Source organism: Phocoena phocoena, chromosome 1, assembly GCF_963924675.1.
Source record: "Phocoena phocoena chromosome 1, mPhoPho1.1, whole genome shotgun sequence".
Classification (NCBI taxonomy): domain Eukaryota; kingdom Metazoa; phylum Chordata; class Mammalia; order Artiodactyla; family Phocoenidae; genus Phocoena; species Phocoena phocoena.
The window spans coordinates 10,550,067-10,565,607 of NC_089219.1; positions in this window are offsets into that span (position 1 = coordinate 10,550,067).

A 15,541-nucleotide genomic window follows, 5' to 3' on the forward strand; every position below is an offset into this window, starting at 1 on the left:
GACTTGACTGGGATGGATGTCCAAATGGCTTCTTTATGCACATGTTGCCTCCTCGGTGCTTCTGCACATGGTCTCTCTGTCTCTCTCTCCAGTAGAGTATCTGGACCTCTTACATGGGAGCTCTGGGCTCCAAGAGGTAAGATGTGGTAGCTGCCAGATCAGGTAAGGGTTGTTCTAAGTACCGGCACACCATCACCCCCATCCTATTCAGTGCAGTCACAGGACCCACTAAGATCCAGGGCCTTGGAGGAGGAAATTCCATCTTCTCACAAAGGAGCAATGAAGCCACATCACAAAAGATCATGTGGGGTGGGAATGCTAGCACTGCCATCCTTGAAAACTAAAACCTCCCACTGTCAGGATCTGAACCTCCAAATGTCTGGCTCCAGACCCACCATGGAATACTCTTGGAGTTGTCAGTGTCTAAAGAAATAGAATCATTAGGGATCGCCTAGTCCAGTGGTTTTCAAAACCGTTAGGGGAATGTTGAACCCTTTCCTGAAATGATAACTTACGAGGCGGTGAAGAGTAGAGCAAATAAATTAAAGTCACAGGCTGTGAGAATTCACTGTTCTCCTTCCTTCTAAGCCATGTGACCTTGCACAAGTTATTTAACTTTCATGTGACTCAGTCTTCTCTCTGTAAAATGGAAATAATAATAGTAACAAAACCTACTAAAGGACTGTGATGAGGAGTGGATGAACTAATATATGTGAGTGCTGAGAATAGTGACCGGCATTTAGTAAGGCTTAGTAAATGATAGCTGTTGTTGTTATTTTTATTACTACTACTGTTGAGACTGATAAGTCATATAGGATAAACCAGGAGATACGCTGAACTGGAAACTGGTAAACGAGACTCCTCTTTTTGCGTTACCTGTGTCGCCACTGTAGGGGGTGAATATACTCTCAGTCTAATAGATAGGCTACATTGTGGATTAAGGACAATAGCCAATTCTTGGCAACTCTTCCCACTGAGAGATAATTCCTCTCCTCCTGAATCTGGGCTAGCTTTATTGACCTGCTTGGCAATAGAATGTGACAGAAGTGATGTTATAGGATTTCTGAAGCTAAGTTAGAAGAAGGCTTGCAACTTCTGCCCAGGTGGCTTGAATTGAATGCTCTATGGCAGCAGTCCCCAACCTTTCTGGCACTAGGGACTGGTTTCATGGAAGAGAGTTTTTCCACGGATGGAGGGGAGGGTGGTTCAGGCGGTCATGCGAGCGATGGGGAGTGGCTGTAAATGCAGATAAAGCTTCACTCGCTCACCCACTGCTCACCTCCTGCTCTGCAGCCTGGCTCCAGGGGAATCCAGTCACCATATAAGAAGCCTACCTGCCCCAAGACCTTCATGCTCTAAGCCTACACCACTCAGAGGGGTCCTGGAGGATGCGATGCCGTGTGGGAAGAGAGAAACCAAGGAGCACTAAGGGGCTAGATCTATAGGTGACAAAGCCATATAGAAGTAAATCTTCCAGCCCCAGCTCACCTTACACATGAGCGGTGAACCACCCAGCAGAGCTCTTCCTGACTCACAAAATTGTGAGTCAAAAAAAAGGGTTGATTTAAGCCACTAAGACTTGGGGTAGTTTGTAACACTTCATAGATAACTGGAACAGGAAATATAGCCAATGGCTGAATGTTTACCTGGAAGGGTACTGGTCCAGAGAAGAGAAGCAACCTGCCAGGGTCACCCACTGAGGACAGTTTGGTGTGAAAGTTAGAAGCATGGACTCTGGACTCAATTGCCTGGGTTCAAATCATTTTCTATTTGAGCAAGATTCTTAATCTTAAATCTCATAATCCAGTTGTAAGAATTGAAATAATATACTTGTAAATGAATGGTATACAGTAAACACCCAATAAATGTCTACACTTACTATTACCAATAGTAACTGAGAGAAGGTCAGAGTCCGTGTTCCCTGATTCTAATTTAATGCATCCCTGGGAGCCAACCTACAGTGGGGTGTGTAGGAATTAGAGAGGTTTCCATCCAGGCTTTGTTACTTCCCAGTTTGCAATTCCTCAAGCAGGTTGCTTATCACTAAGCCTTAGTTTCTTCATCTATAAAATGGGGATAATAATAATAGGGTTGTTGTTGTATAGATGAACTACAACTTCTACTATTTCACAAATGAGCGTGTCATGAAATTGAGGGGAAAGGCAGAAGAACACACCATCAAAGGAGGGCTTGGAAGTTTTATTTCATAGTGTAGAGAATAGACAAGGTCCATTCACCCCGATCTTTCTATTTCTAGAGAAGCACTTTTTATGTGAATTCTCCAAAAAATTAGTTTCAATTATCTAGTTGGGAATCACTGGCAGTTTGATAAAAATTTTAATAGGAATCATGGATGGTGGATTCATCCAATGATGACTGTGTGGCAACAGCATCTGTTACAGGTTCGCAGAGAGCCATTTTCAATATGACCCACTTTTTCTCACCAAATGAAAAATCAGTTTAAAGATCCTCATCCCAGATGCAGCCAGAACAAACATTCCTGGAGTCAAAAATGGGGAAAATACATCCAAAGTAGGTACAGGAGATGGTGCCCTTGTGGTTTAATAGCCATGCCTGCTGTTGACAATTTAGGCAGGAATAGGCACACATATATTTTTATTTATTACTAAATCAGAAAAAAAAACTCCCCACCATAAAAGAAAAGAAGGAAGAAAGAAACCTGAGGGTGTATGTGTGTGATCCAGATACATTCCAGCATCACATCTTGTTTGCTGGCTTTTGACACAACACAGAGATCATTTTTGTCCTGCTTGGAACTTTGCTTACAGAGATTATTGAAGATAGCTGCATGGGTCAGACTCAAAGTATGGACCCACAGACGGTCTCCCTGCACTGTTATTACAGTAGGTCGTGGAGGTTTACTTAGCAAGATGTATGTGGCCCGCGTCCAGGACTAGCTGTGCTCCTCTAGTCCTTACAGGCACTGAGTTTCCCAGAGCGAGGGTGTGGTCAGGGCCCAGGGGCTTGGCCCTTGCTTCTCTCAGGGTCGGCAGGCTACAAGCCCTATGTCTCATTATTGGCAGCCTCTGAATTTCCCACTTACATCCTGAGCAAACATTAACCAAGGCAGCCATTTTGCCAGACTGTTCATTCCTATCAGAGACAGAAGATCTGAAATATTCTTGTGACCTTTCTGCATGTACCTGGCTTGGGCTTGGGGTGCCTGGGGAGCTTGTGTGAACCTTTCCAGCCAAAGTATTCTCTGCCTATTGGGTCCACTTTATTTGTTCCCTGGTCTGTCCATCTATCCATCCATCCATTTGCCCATCTATCCATCTTAAACTCTTTGCCTAGAAGCAGAACTAATAGGGTTATAAACTGAAGTCTGGAGCTCTGTCCTGGTGGTAGTGGGGGTGGGCAGCATGGGTGCCCCTTCTCTGCCCCACTGCTGGCTCCCGAAGCACCTGCATAGAACCCTAAGCTCTGAGGAACACGTCTTCAAGAACCACTGATCTTGGCCATTTGCCTAATCCTCAGCTGTCATTTCCAATTTTATTCCCAGATATGTATCTAGATCCTTCTCGAATTATGGCCTGAACATCCAGGAGCCCATTGGACAGTGTTCCCTGGATGTCCCACAGCAGCTCAGACGCAGTACTTCAGATGCAAGCCATTACCCTCAAGCCTCACTCCAAACAAGCAACCCCTCTTCTACTTTTAATTAATGGTACCACTGCCTACCCATTTGCCCAAGCTGGGAATTTAGATTGGTTCCTTATAGTATTTCTTCCGCTTAGAAAGAAAAGGTTTAAAAACACTGGACTGTGAGCTCCATGAAGGGATACAGAGCTCATGTCTGGTGTGACTTTATCTCATGGGGACCCAGTGGCTAAAGGTTTGGGTCTGGAGCCAGCTCTACCGATCTCTAGCTGTGTGACTTGTGCAAATTCCTTAACCTCTCTCTGACTCATTTTTATCAACCACAAAATTGGAGAGCACCTACCTTGATGAATTTCTGAGGATTAAATGGCATAGTGTTCGCAAAGCCTGTAGCACAATGTCTGGCAGAGGAAATGCTCAGTGGGCTCCCGCTAACCATTCTCATCAGTACCTAATCAGCAGTTCTGGCCAAATGCATCTCAGCATTTCTTAAGTTCATCTCCTCTTCTCCATGCTTACCATCACCATCCTAACTCGGGTCTCCAGACTTTCTGGAGTCTGGAGTCTGCCCATTTAACCAGCATACTGCTCTGAATAGCCAAACTGATTTCTCTAAAATACATATTTGACTACAACACCTCCCACTTCCTGGTTAAAACTCTTCACGACTACCCATTGCCTACTGGCAAAAGCTTCACCTCTTCAGCAAGGAGTATTGGGCTGTCCACAGTTGCCAGGGGTACCTCTGCTCCCCTCTCTGACCTTAGTACTCAAACTCTGTGCCCTTCCTCCCTCCCTCCCTCCCTCTCCTCTTTCCTTTTTCACTTCCTCCTCCTCTCCCTCCCCCCTCCCTCTCCTTCCTTCCTTCCTTCCCCTTTTTTCGCTCCTTTCCTTCCTTCTGTCCTCCTTTCTCTAGCTCAACTGAGGTTTCCTGAGGCTTTCAATGTAGAGGGAGCTCTGCCTGGCACTGTCGTGTGATGGTGAGGAAAACAGGCAGTGCCCCTGCCCTCAGAGAGCTCAGGTGATAGACAGATGGGAATCCAGACATTGATCAAAGAATCATGGAACAAGCATCCAGTCACAGGCTCTGACAGTGCTACCTGGAGGGCCTGAAGTGGTAGGGAAGTTTGACCTGGTCAAGGAGGTCAAGGACTGATCCTGGGGGAAGTGGCCCTGCCTTGACTGAGGAGTTAACCAGGCAGAAGTAAAGGAGAAGCGGCTGTGTGTGTTTGTGTATATGTGTGTGTGTCCATGCACATATGTGCTTGTGTGTGTTTGTATGTGTACAGGTATGCATATGTACTTGTGTGTACATGTGCACAAGTGTGACAGTGCTGAGAGGCAGGCCCGCCTTCCACCATCCTCCCTTCAGCTCCACAGCCTCAGAGCAAAGCAGGAGATTGAGAGCGTTATCCAGAAAACCCGTAATTACAACAAACGAGCATTATTTGGTTGAAATTATCTGAAAAGTTGTTGGTTTTTGAATGCTTTATTTTGTGAAAGAGAAATTGAGCCCAGTACTAGTTAAAGGCAGTAAAGACAGATTTCATTCAGTACCATTGCAATAGGGGAGAGTCATTAAAGCTGAGCTCAACTTTGAATATTGCAAAGACAGGGGGGATTTATTGCCAGGTGCAGAGTGAGGGGTCAGTGGATAGAAAATTACTGAGGAGACATCAGAGGGAGGGGGATTCTTCAAGAACCCTGACTTAGCAGAGGTCTTGCTAAAACTGGCTGTGCAGGCTGGGAAGGGGCTCAGAGAAGCCTAGGTTTGGTCAAGGGGTGGGTCTTTGCTTGTTTGTTTTTTCCCGTGCACCCACTTCTCTGCTGCCCTTTAAGGTAAAGTACAAGAAAAAAATTGACTGGGAAGCGGTATGTTCGCATTATACACTGTAGTGTATCGAATTCTCTGTTTCTCTTCAACCAAAAGGTAAGAAGTCTGAAAATAGCTACTGTCTAGCAAGCGCATACTGTGTGCAGGAGCTCTGCTAAGCCTCGCCTCCGCTAATGCTCACTGTGGACAGGTGCTAGTATAGCACAGAGGCTAACAACAGGCTCTGGGCATTGCAGCAGTCACTTGACGGTCTGCTTAGCCCTGAGGTCTGGATTTCAAGTACCTGTTCTCTCCCCTGCTGCAGGGTAAGCACCTTGAATCCAGGACCAGAATCTCCAGGTGTTCCTGACACTAATGCTGGCTTATGCCTCATACCTGCTCCCCTCAGGGGTCAGCCAAAGAGCCGAGTTCCCCAACTCAGACAGGGCCTTAACTCTGAGTGCCAGAGGGAGAGTTTTACGTAGAACGTCTTTCCAAAGCGTGATGTGTGAATACATGATCATTGTCTACGTATTTACACATTATGCTTTGTGCAAAGACATTAACCTGTTTGAGCACTCTCTGTCAGATGACCTCATCAGTATTTCAGGACTGGGTCCGAAAACAGTGATACTAGGCATCCTGATATAATCAGAAAGACATTTGTTTGTCTCATACGTCCTGTGGCCTGGTGGTGGCTGCTGCCATATGAAGCCATGTAGGATGCTCTACAGGAGGTTACAATTCAGATCATATCCTAGAATGCTAATAAGCTCTTCGATTGAAAGAAGGAGAGAGTGCTGAGGTAGAAAGCATAAGAGAAAATTCTTGGGGAGCTGACGTGTTTACACTGTGTGCTATATGGGGTCACATGCTCTGGCCCTCCTCCAGCAGCCTGGGTAGCTGGGATGTGTAGGAGAGCGGAGGACTATTTGGTCACTTCTGACCATCTCTGCCAGAGCAACAGAGGTGGCTAGAAGGCGTTGAGGAGCAAAGGTGAGAGGGGGGCTTCAGGGGATGCCTTCTCCTCTCTGAGGAGGTGATACTTGAGCAGGGACCTGGATGAAGCTAGGGAGTGATTCACGTGTGTATCAAAAGGGGGAGCCCAGGCCTCCTGGCAATGAAATGCTCACGTACCCACCTGCGGGTTGGTTGGCCCTCATTTTCCTACTGTTTGTGGAATGCCCATGAGGTTGACATAGCAGACAGCATCAAAGGTGACTCACATGATCCCCACCTGCTGGTGAGTATGCACTGGTGTACTCCCCTCTCCTGAATGTCGGCAGGACCTGTGACTTGTTCCAACCAATAGAACACAGCAAAGATGATGGGATACCACTTCCATTATTTTGTTATGTGACATGGCAGAGGCGATAGGATGTCACCCCGTGATTACATCACATCATATAAGACTCGGTCTAGTGAGAGTCACTCTTGCCCTCCTGCTGCCCTAGAAGAAGCAAGCAGACATGCTGTGAGGGAGCCCATGTGGCAAGAAATGCAGTCCTATAACCACGAGGGATTCAATGGTGCCAATAACCTGAGTGCACGTGGGCATGGACTCCTCCCGGCTGAATCTTCAGATAAGAATGCAGTCCAGCCAGCACATTGATTGCGGCCTGGTGAGACCCTGAAGCAGAGAATCTGAATCTGCTAAGCCATGCCTGCCCTCCTGACCCACAGAGTACGAGATAACGTGCTGTTTTAAGCTCCTGTGTTTGTGGTAATTTATTACGCAGCAGTAGATAACTAAGGCAGTTGGTATCCCAGGCACTGAACATTTTCTTCTGCTCTGCGGTGAGGAAGCATGTCTGATGTCAGTTAATTAGGGTAGGGAGCAAAAGGCTCCAGTACTTACTACAACCCAGGGCTGCATTATGGCTTTCAGCAGCCTGAGCACTTTTTTTTTTTATATTTATTTATTTATTTATTTATTTATTTTTGGCTGTGTTGAGTCTTCGTTTCTGCGCGAGGGCTTTCTCTAGTTGTGGCAAGCGGGGGCCACTCTTCATCGCGGTGCACGGGCCTCTCACTATCGCGGCCTCTCTTGTTGCGGAGCACAGGCTCCAGACGCGCAGGCTCAGTAGTTGTGGCTCACGGGCCTAGTTGCTCCGCGGCATGTGGGATCTTCCCAGATGAAGGCTCGAACCCGTGTCCCCTGCATCGGCAGGCAGACTCTCAACCACAGCGCCACCAGGGAAGCGCCAGCCTGAGCACTTTTGCCACTCTGGGCCTTCATTGAAAAAAAAAATTATGTTTTATGCCTGCCTTTTTATAAAGGTGAATATAATCCAGGCTGAGTTCATTATTATATATTCATTACTATTTATTTTTCTCCTGATTAAAAAAATTAAAATGAGAACACTTTCACAGGCTCTTAAATGTATCTTGGGTATCCTCCAGCGCATACCTATGATGCCCGATTTTTAAATCACCCCGGCTACAACCTCCGCAGCCTGTCAGTCACTTTGGAATTTTCAGTAGATTGAATGAGTAAATGAAGATAAGAAAAGCACAGGGTGCATAAAGTAGAAAATGGGAAGGAGAGAAAGAAATGGAGAACATTCTATCTCAATAAATATTTACTAAAGGTCTCCTGTGGGCTAAATGCTGGAGCTACTGAGACCACAAGCATGGTGGCTCAGTGTTTGCCTTCTGGAATATTCTGTTCTAATAGCGGAAACGAGACAAGTGTCTGGATGATGATAAATTAAGACAGAAGATGATAAGGGCCAAAGGAAGGAAAAGAGAATGAACCATTCAGGAAAGGAGAAGATTCTGTTCCAGAAATTGCTTGTTGGTTGGTTCATTTGTTTTACGAGCATTCACTGAGTAATAGGTCATGCGTGAGAGATATAAATGTTTATAAAAAGTGGTCCCTGCCTTTGAGAAATTCATGAGCTAGTGTAGGAGACAAATTGTTTTAATACCACGTGGCCAGGGATATCATCAATGCATGTTCAACGGGGCTACCCGCGTGCGAAACCTGGTTCTAGCGCACGGTTTCTCAGCCTTGGCACTGTTGACACTTTGGGCCAGATAATCCTTAGTTGTGGGGCTGTCCTGTGTATTGTAGGATGTTTAGCAGCATCCGTGGCTTCTACTCTCTAGATACCAATAGTATCCCCCTCCATCCCCCAGTGCGACAACCAAAAATGTTTCCAGACATTGCCAACTGTCCCCAGGGGGACAAATTTGTCCCTGGTTGAACCACTGCTTTAGAATTGACAGTGTGACCTAAGGTGAGCTATTTAATTTGTAGCTGTCTCAGTTTCCTAACCTATAAAGTAGGGACAAAATAGGACCTATATCATAGGCTTAGAGCAAGGATTGTGTGCACAACTCTTCGAATATCAGCTGGTACATAGTAAGTACTCAAGAAATGTACGTGGCAATTGGTGTCCTTTCAGAGCAGGGAAGGGCTCTGGCACGTGGTTTGCATTGGATGACAGCCTGCACTTGATGAAGATCTGAGTATATAATCCACGTGTTGAGGGGCTTTGGGATATAAGACACGTGCATGTTGACCGGGCGAGTGAGTGATGATTATGGGGAGCCCTGAATACCAGAAGGAAGAAATCTGAGCTCTGAGTCTGGAAATGACTGAGGTCTTGAAAGTTTCTGAGCTGTATTTAGTGGGGAGTGAAGGTTTCTCAGGCATCTGTACAGGGAGGCCCTTCTGCCTCCATTGTGTCACCAGAGAGGGCATTTGCTAGTGGTTCCATGCAAACCTAAACCATTCAGTGCCACCCCAGCAAGTGGACCTGGAGTTCTTCTGCCAGGAATGGGATGCATCAAAGCACTGGGAGTCTGGTGCTACTCTTAGGAATCTCCATTCTCCTAGTCAGCAGGACTGAGGGAAAGGAGTGTTATTGTTTATAACAGAAAATCAGCCCTCAAGGGTGTATCCTGTACTCAATTCTGCAGAAGAGAATGTTAACCCCTCACTTTCTGGGGGAAAAATTTGCTATTGAGTCTGTTTTTTTTTCCCCCAGAGTCATAATTATCCTCTCTACTGTCTAGTCTTTTTGTCCTGGTCAAGCTAACCTGCTTTCTATTCCCTCCATCACCACCCTAGTCCCAATTCATAGTTTTTACACTTTTCTCAGTGACTCATCCAAGGCAAGTGGGCAACCTTTAGAAGCTAGAAAAGGCAAGGAAACAGATACCCCCCTGGAACTTCCATAAAGGACTCAGCCCTGCAGACACCTTGATTCTAGTCCTGCAAGACTCACGTCAGACTTCTGACCTCCAAAATTGTAAGATAGGAAGTTTGTACCATTTTAAGCCACAAAGTTTGTGATAACTTCTTACAGCAACAGGAGGAAACTAGTACACCACCCTTATATCACTGACGAGGCGACAGAGGTTTAGAGAAGTCCTGAGGTGGTTTGCTCGTGATCACACAGCAGGTGAGGGAGAATCTGGGACACAAATAAGTCTGACTCCAAAGTCCACGTTTGTCTTGAGACACCGGGCTGGAAGCAGTCTTTCTCAGACACAGCGGGGCACCCAGCTGACTATGGTCCTGTCCCATGTTACACCATCAAGTCTCTCAAATGTAAACAAACATGTGAACAAACAGAAAACATTCAGATTTGAAAATCAACTCTCAAAGTTAGAGCTAGTTGCAGAAGGGGACTTGCATGTTTACCATTCTTAGTAGTTTATGGCCCATGAGTTCTTTCATTTGGGTGTGTTTAGAATGTGATCGAGGTTACGGCCTCATTCCCTGCATGGGCCAGTTATGTTTGCCCTGTGATATGGGGTCTGTCTGTGGCCCTGACTCCAGTTTGCCTCTAAATACAAGGATGCATGCAAATTGCCTAACATATCACAGGTGCTTAGCAAATGTGCATCCTTTCTCCATCCAGCAAATCTGCGTTTCGTAAGGAATGGATAAAGAGAGCCAATGAACAGGTAGGATCCATTCTCATTGCTGGAAAGGCAACTCAAATGATATGTTAATGATGGGCTGGGCTTTGGTGTTTCTTCCAGAACATATACTCCATGAAGGCAGGGATTTTTTTGCCATTTTTATTTCTCTGCTATATACTTAGTGCCTGGCCCTTGTATATTTTGAAAAAAACAAATGTGACTAGAGCTCTAGTCTAAGAGTCTCATGGACATGGGTTCAAGTTCCAGTTTTGCCACTTGCTTGCCTTTGAGCAAATCTCTTCTCTAAATTTCGTCACTCGTAATGGGAAAAAAAATGTTACCTTTTTGTGCATCTTTTGGGGCTTCGGGCCGGGTACATAGCTATTTCACTTGAAATTTTTTGTAATCATGATTTATGAGATATTACTATGTGCTGAATATTATGTTGGGTATAATGTAAGCATTAGCTCATTGATCTACTCAAAAGCCATGAGGCTCAGGGAGGTGAAGTACCTCACCCAAGGTCACATACATAAAAGTGGCAGAGCTGTCTGACTCCAAAGCCTGGACTTTCTTCCGTTCCCCTAAAGTGTAAATTATTAAAGGGTAGAGAGACTTGCCTCATGTGTGGTCTTTAAGAGCATCCATGCATTTAATAGCACTTGATGGGGTCTCAAAAGGACATACCCCTAAACTCCATGTAGAGCTCACCCATCCACATATTATTTATTAATCTATTATCACAGTCTGACTCTCCATACACAAACTCATTCTCTTAATTTTCTATACCCCAACTTCATTTTATGTTCTGAGCCCACAGTCCTTCCTGGCTTCCTTCATGCTTTGCAGGTCATTTTGCAATTCTGGTGCCTTGAGCAGTACTGAGGAATTTGGGTAGGAGGTTTCTCATCTGGTCCCCTGTCAACTGTCCATATATGTTGCCTTTGAGCCATCCATGGTCTCTGTCCTCATAGACTGCCCCCCTTCCTGCCACCTCCATGCCCAGATGGAGCTGTATGAGAGCCCATCCTCTTGCATATACCTCAGCTGGGCCATAGCTCTTTCCTCTCCCACACTACTTATCCTCCCCCATCCCATAGGCCTTATAGAGAAGCAAGGGGCTGGTACTCTTGGCTCTAGTGAACCCCATACAGACCCTCTCTCGTACCTCCTTCCTTCTCTCCAGGGAATCCTCCTTTAGTCTGGGGGAAATCCTTTCCCTTCTAAGTTTCTTTGAGATTTTCTGCTTTACTTCTAAATCCACTATGAGCTTAGGTCTTAGTAAAAACAAAACCAGGAAGACGTGGGCTACTGCCTTCTTGTTCTTTCCTATGTACCTTCCCCAAGGTAGTGGTCATGAGAAAGGGAAAATATATGATGATGAAGAAGGAAAAAACCTTATTCATCTGTCAGAAGGGGAAGAGGGACCTAGTTTAGATAGAATGGTCAGAAAAGGCCTGTCTTAGAAGATGATATTTAAGGTAATATTTATGGGATGAAAAGGAGTCAACATGGCAAAAGAGGGGTGAACAGGATTTTCCAGGCAGAGGGACAGCATGTGCGAAGGTCCTGAGGCAGGAAACACTTTGGAATATTCAAAGAACTGAAAGATTGCTAGCGTTGGCAGCAGCATAAGACGAGACTGGAAGTATTACTATGATGCTACCTCAAATAACTGCTTTGGGATTAAGAAAAGACAGAAGTTGCAACCTCTTTAATGCTCTGGGAATTTAGGAGGGGGAAGTGGGTTTTGTGGTTGGATTATAAGTATCTCCGAACCTCAATATTCTATGATACAATGGTCCTTCTGTCATGTTCTCCCCAATGCAAGGAAATTAGGAGGAGCTGGCTTTAGGAGATGGTGAAAACATCATTCTAGAGTTCCTTCAGGGCTAAAACTCCTTGCTGGTGGTCTGTTTCTGGGGCAGCATCTTGCAACCCACTTTAAATCCCTTCATTGAGTCGTGACAACAAGGACCACTTCCCCTGCTTTCCTCTGCTTAGTTTGGAGGAGCCAGGACCAGTTTCTAGCAGTATAACCTCAAGTCATTACCTTTCATTCTTTCAGACACAAGTTGGTGGAAAAATTTTTGCCTCCCTCTTTTAAACTTCCTGACTTCTCACCACCTCAAAAAAAGGCTTGGATTTCCATGGTTCTGTAGTTCTTTTAAGAGTTATAGTTTCATGTTCTCAATTTATAAGAGCTACAAAGACTAAAGCTCCAACTGGTTCTAGAATATTTTTTCATAATGTTGGCTATGTCATCAAGACTGTACTTGTTCAGATCAAGGTTTAATTGAAGAGTTTGTAGAAGGCAATGGCTCTGCAGTCTCTGCTCTGAATTTTTCGAGGGCAGAGACAATGTGCCTGGCTTCTCTTCTTCCTACCCACTGTCCTCAGGTAGCCTGGGGCAGTTAGATGAAGGACTCGTGTAACTGTTTAAAGGAGAAACTGTGTCTGAGACCTGGTTGGAGTCTGCAGTCCTGGCTGGAGGTTCATCAAACAAAGGCTTTCCTCATTCTTCCTCTATCTGACTCTCCCATGGGAGATGTGCCAGTCTGCTCTCCACTGGACATCATGGAAAACCTCTCTGCCCTTGGCTGGGGAGGACCATTTCTTCTTGGTTTACTTTTCTTTCTCGCCTTTGCTTAAGCAGTAAAGTCTGCCAAGTGGCCGGTGCCACCTGCAGGGCTTCTCAATGTTATTTAAAGAACCAGACTCCTTTTCCGTCACGGTCGTATTAACTTCCTAAGTCTGGATACATCCCCAGCTGCTTTCCTAGTAATCATCATGCACGTTTTCTGGAGTACGACATAAACTTCCAGGCAAGTGAGTCCCAAACAGTCACCCTCAAATGGGCATTTTCACAGAGCACTTGAAGGAGCATTGCATGGTCTGGTTGTAAGGAGGGCTCTTACTGGTTTGTGGTCTGGGCTTTCTTGGAAACACTTGCTGTATCTGTAACAGTGGCCCTGTCAGAGCCCTCAGCAAACGCTCTTAGGATACCTTCTAAGTGAAATTCAGAGGACATCCTGCTGCCATATAAATAGGCACATAAGTTACACATGGTGCCAAGTAAGTCAGTGTCACTTCTGGAAGTGAAAGAAAATGTGAATGATTATACTCGGTCACCAGGCATGAGCCAGGACTGTCTTGCACAAACTGGGACATATGGTCCCCTTGCACAAGTCACCTGAATCCTTGTCAGCTATTCCTAAGTGTGATCTGCTTTTGCAGTTTCTGCACAGACATTCAGGGACAGGACATGTGGGTTCAAGTCCCGTCCCTACCTCACACCAGTTTATAGCCTCTGACATATCAATGAACCTTGCAAGCTCTGTATAAACTTTTCTCCTAGAGAAAAGTCTAGCAGTGTAGTGGATCCAAGAGGGGAGATGAAATTTACACTCTAGTTGCCAGGAAATGGGGGAGTATAAACAATGAGTAAGAAATGGGCCATTCTAAACCAGTGGTTGTGTGTTGTGATATGGTGGTCTTAAGGCACTGGGGAACTGAGAGGAGAGACATCTATACCCAGCTGGGGAGAGAGTAGGAAAGGGGCAATGGGAAGAGAGGTGTTAAGGAAGCATTTCTGGATAGAAAGTGACCTATAAGACAAGCACTGAAGAATGACTAGGAGATTTTTAGGAAAAGCATCAGAGAAGGAAAAAAAAAGAGCGAGGCACACAGAAGGGGCAGAGTTGACAAAAGCCAAGCTGCAAAAGAGGATGGCAGGTCTGATGAACTGCCAGTAGTTCAGAATGCCCATGGCATTGAATGTGACATCGAGGAGGCTTCTAGAACATATGTGAGAAAATGCTGGAAAAGAGGCAAGCAGACATACATCCTGAAGGGCTTTGAATGCCTCCCAAGGAAGGCTTGGATTCCACCCCAAGGGTGATGGGGAGCTTTGATACCTGTTCATGTGTGGCTCCCCCAACAGAAAACAGAAACTCCATGGTGGCAGAGACCTGCCATCTTGTTCGCCACAGTGTTCTTAGGAGCCCTGTGCCTGGTACACAGCAGGTGCTTACTGTTGATACATGTGTGTCAAGAGAATGCGTAGATCGAAGGGGATTAAGCAGGAGGCTGAATACAGCTTGTCTTTTAGAAATGTCACATAGATGCAGAGGGGAGAGTGAAAGTGAGAGGTGGGGACCCAGGGAATGAGAAATCAGGCAGCTGTTGCCAAGAGCCAGCCTGGCAGGGGCTGGAGGGAACAGTCACCTTTTACCATGTGGATCTGCTAGTTTGGGGGAGAAGCATGCGTCCTGTCATATTCTGGAATTCATGCGTAAAGATCTGAGTGGTAATGGAGTTCCTCTGCCAAAGTACCTTTCCTCCTCAGGAGCATTGCGAACATGTTGTTCAATACACTCTTTGCAAATCCGGGGCATCTTCTTCTTGAACAGGAGGCATGAAGAAATCTGGTTAGTTTTGTGGGATGCTTTTTTTGGAAATCCCAACACAAAGGACTACGGAGATGGATGAAACAGTGTGTCCTGAAATGCAGCACTGCGGAAAGAAGAATCTGAACAAAGGGTCAGTTCTGCATTGGGAATATTAGCCACAAGAGAATAATAACACATAAGGCCAAGTATGAGGAGTCATCCCCGAAGCAAGAAAATGGGAGCGATTAGGTCAAAACAGCACGTTTTCGAGGATGGCATAAAGAACAGCACAAAGCCGAGGACAGAGTTGCATCGTGTTTCCTGGTGTTCCCAGAGGGTCTGTCTTTCCATTATTTTATACTTTGGCCAAAGGCTCGGCAAGGAGAACGGCCCGCCCTATGTGAGGTGCTAGACTGTGCAAAAATGTGTTCTCAGTTTTTCCCACTGAGATTAAACTTAGTACTTTTTAAATGGCTTTGTTAGGGTCTTGACTTATGGCTGGTTGTAAAATCTTGTTTATTTATTCAGGAAAGTTGACAGCAAGGCCAGTCTGAATTGCTGTAACAGCCTGAATTGGCTAATTGTTTAAATGACACACGTGGAACATTTGTTCATTAATGTTTCAGGTATTTATCGGGCATCTACTAAGTGAAAGCCTAAAGCTGGGCGCTGGGAATCAAGAGTAAATGAAATAGATGCAGCCTCTCTGCTCAGGAAGCTTACAGTCTAGCATGACAGATAAACAGTGATCACATGATCACCCAAATCAGTTTATAATTCAACCATGATCACTGCCGCGAGAGAACAGTTCAGGGAGCAGGGACACTGAATGGCGTTT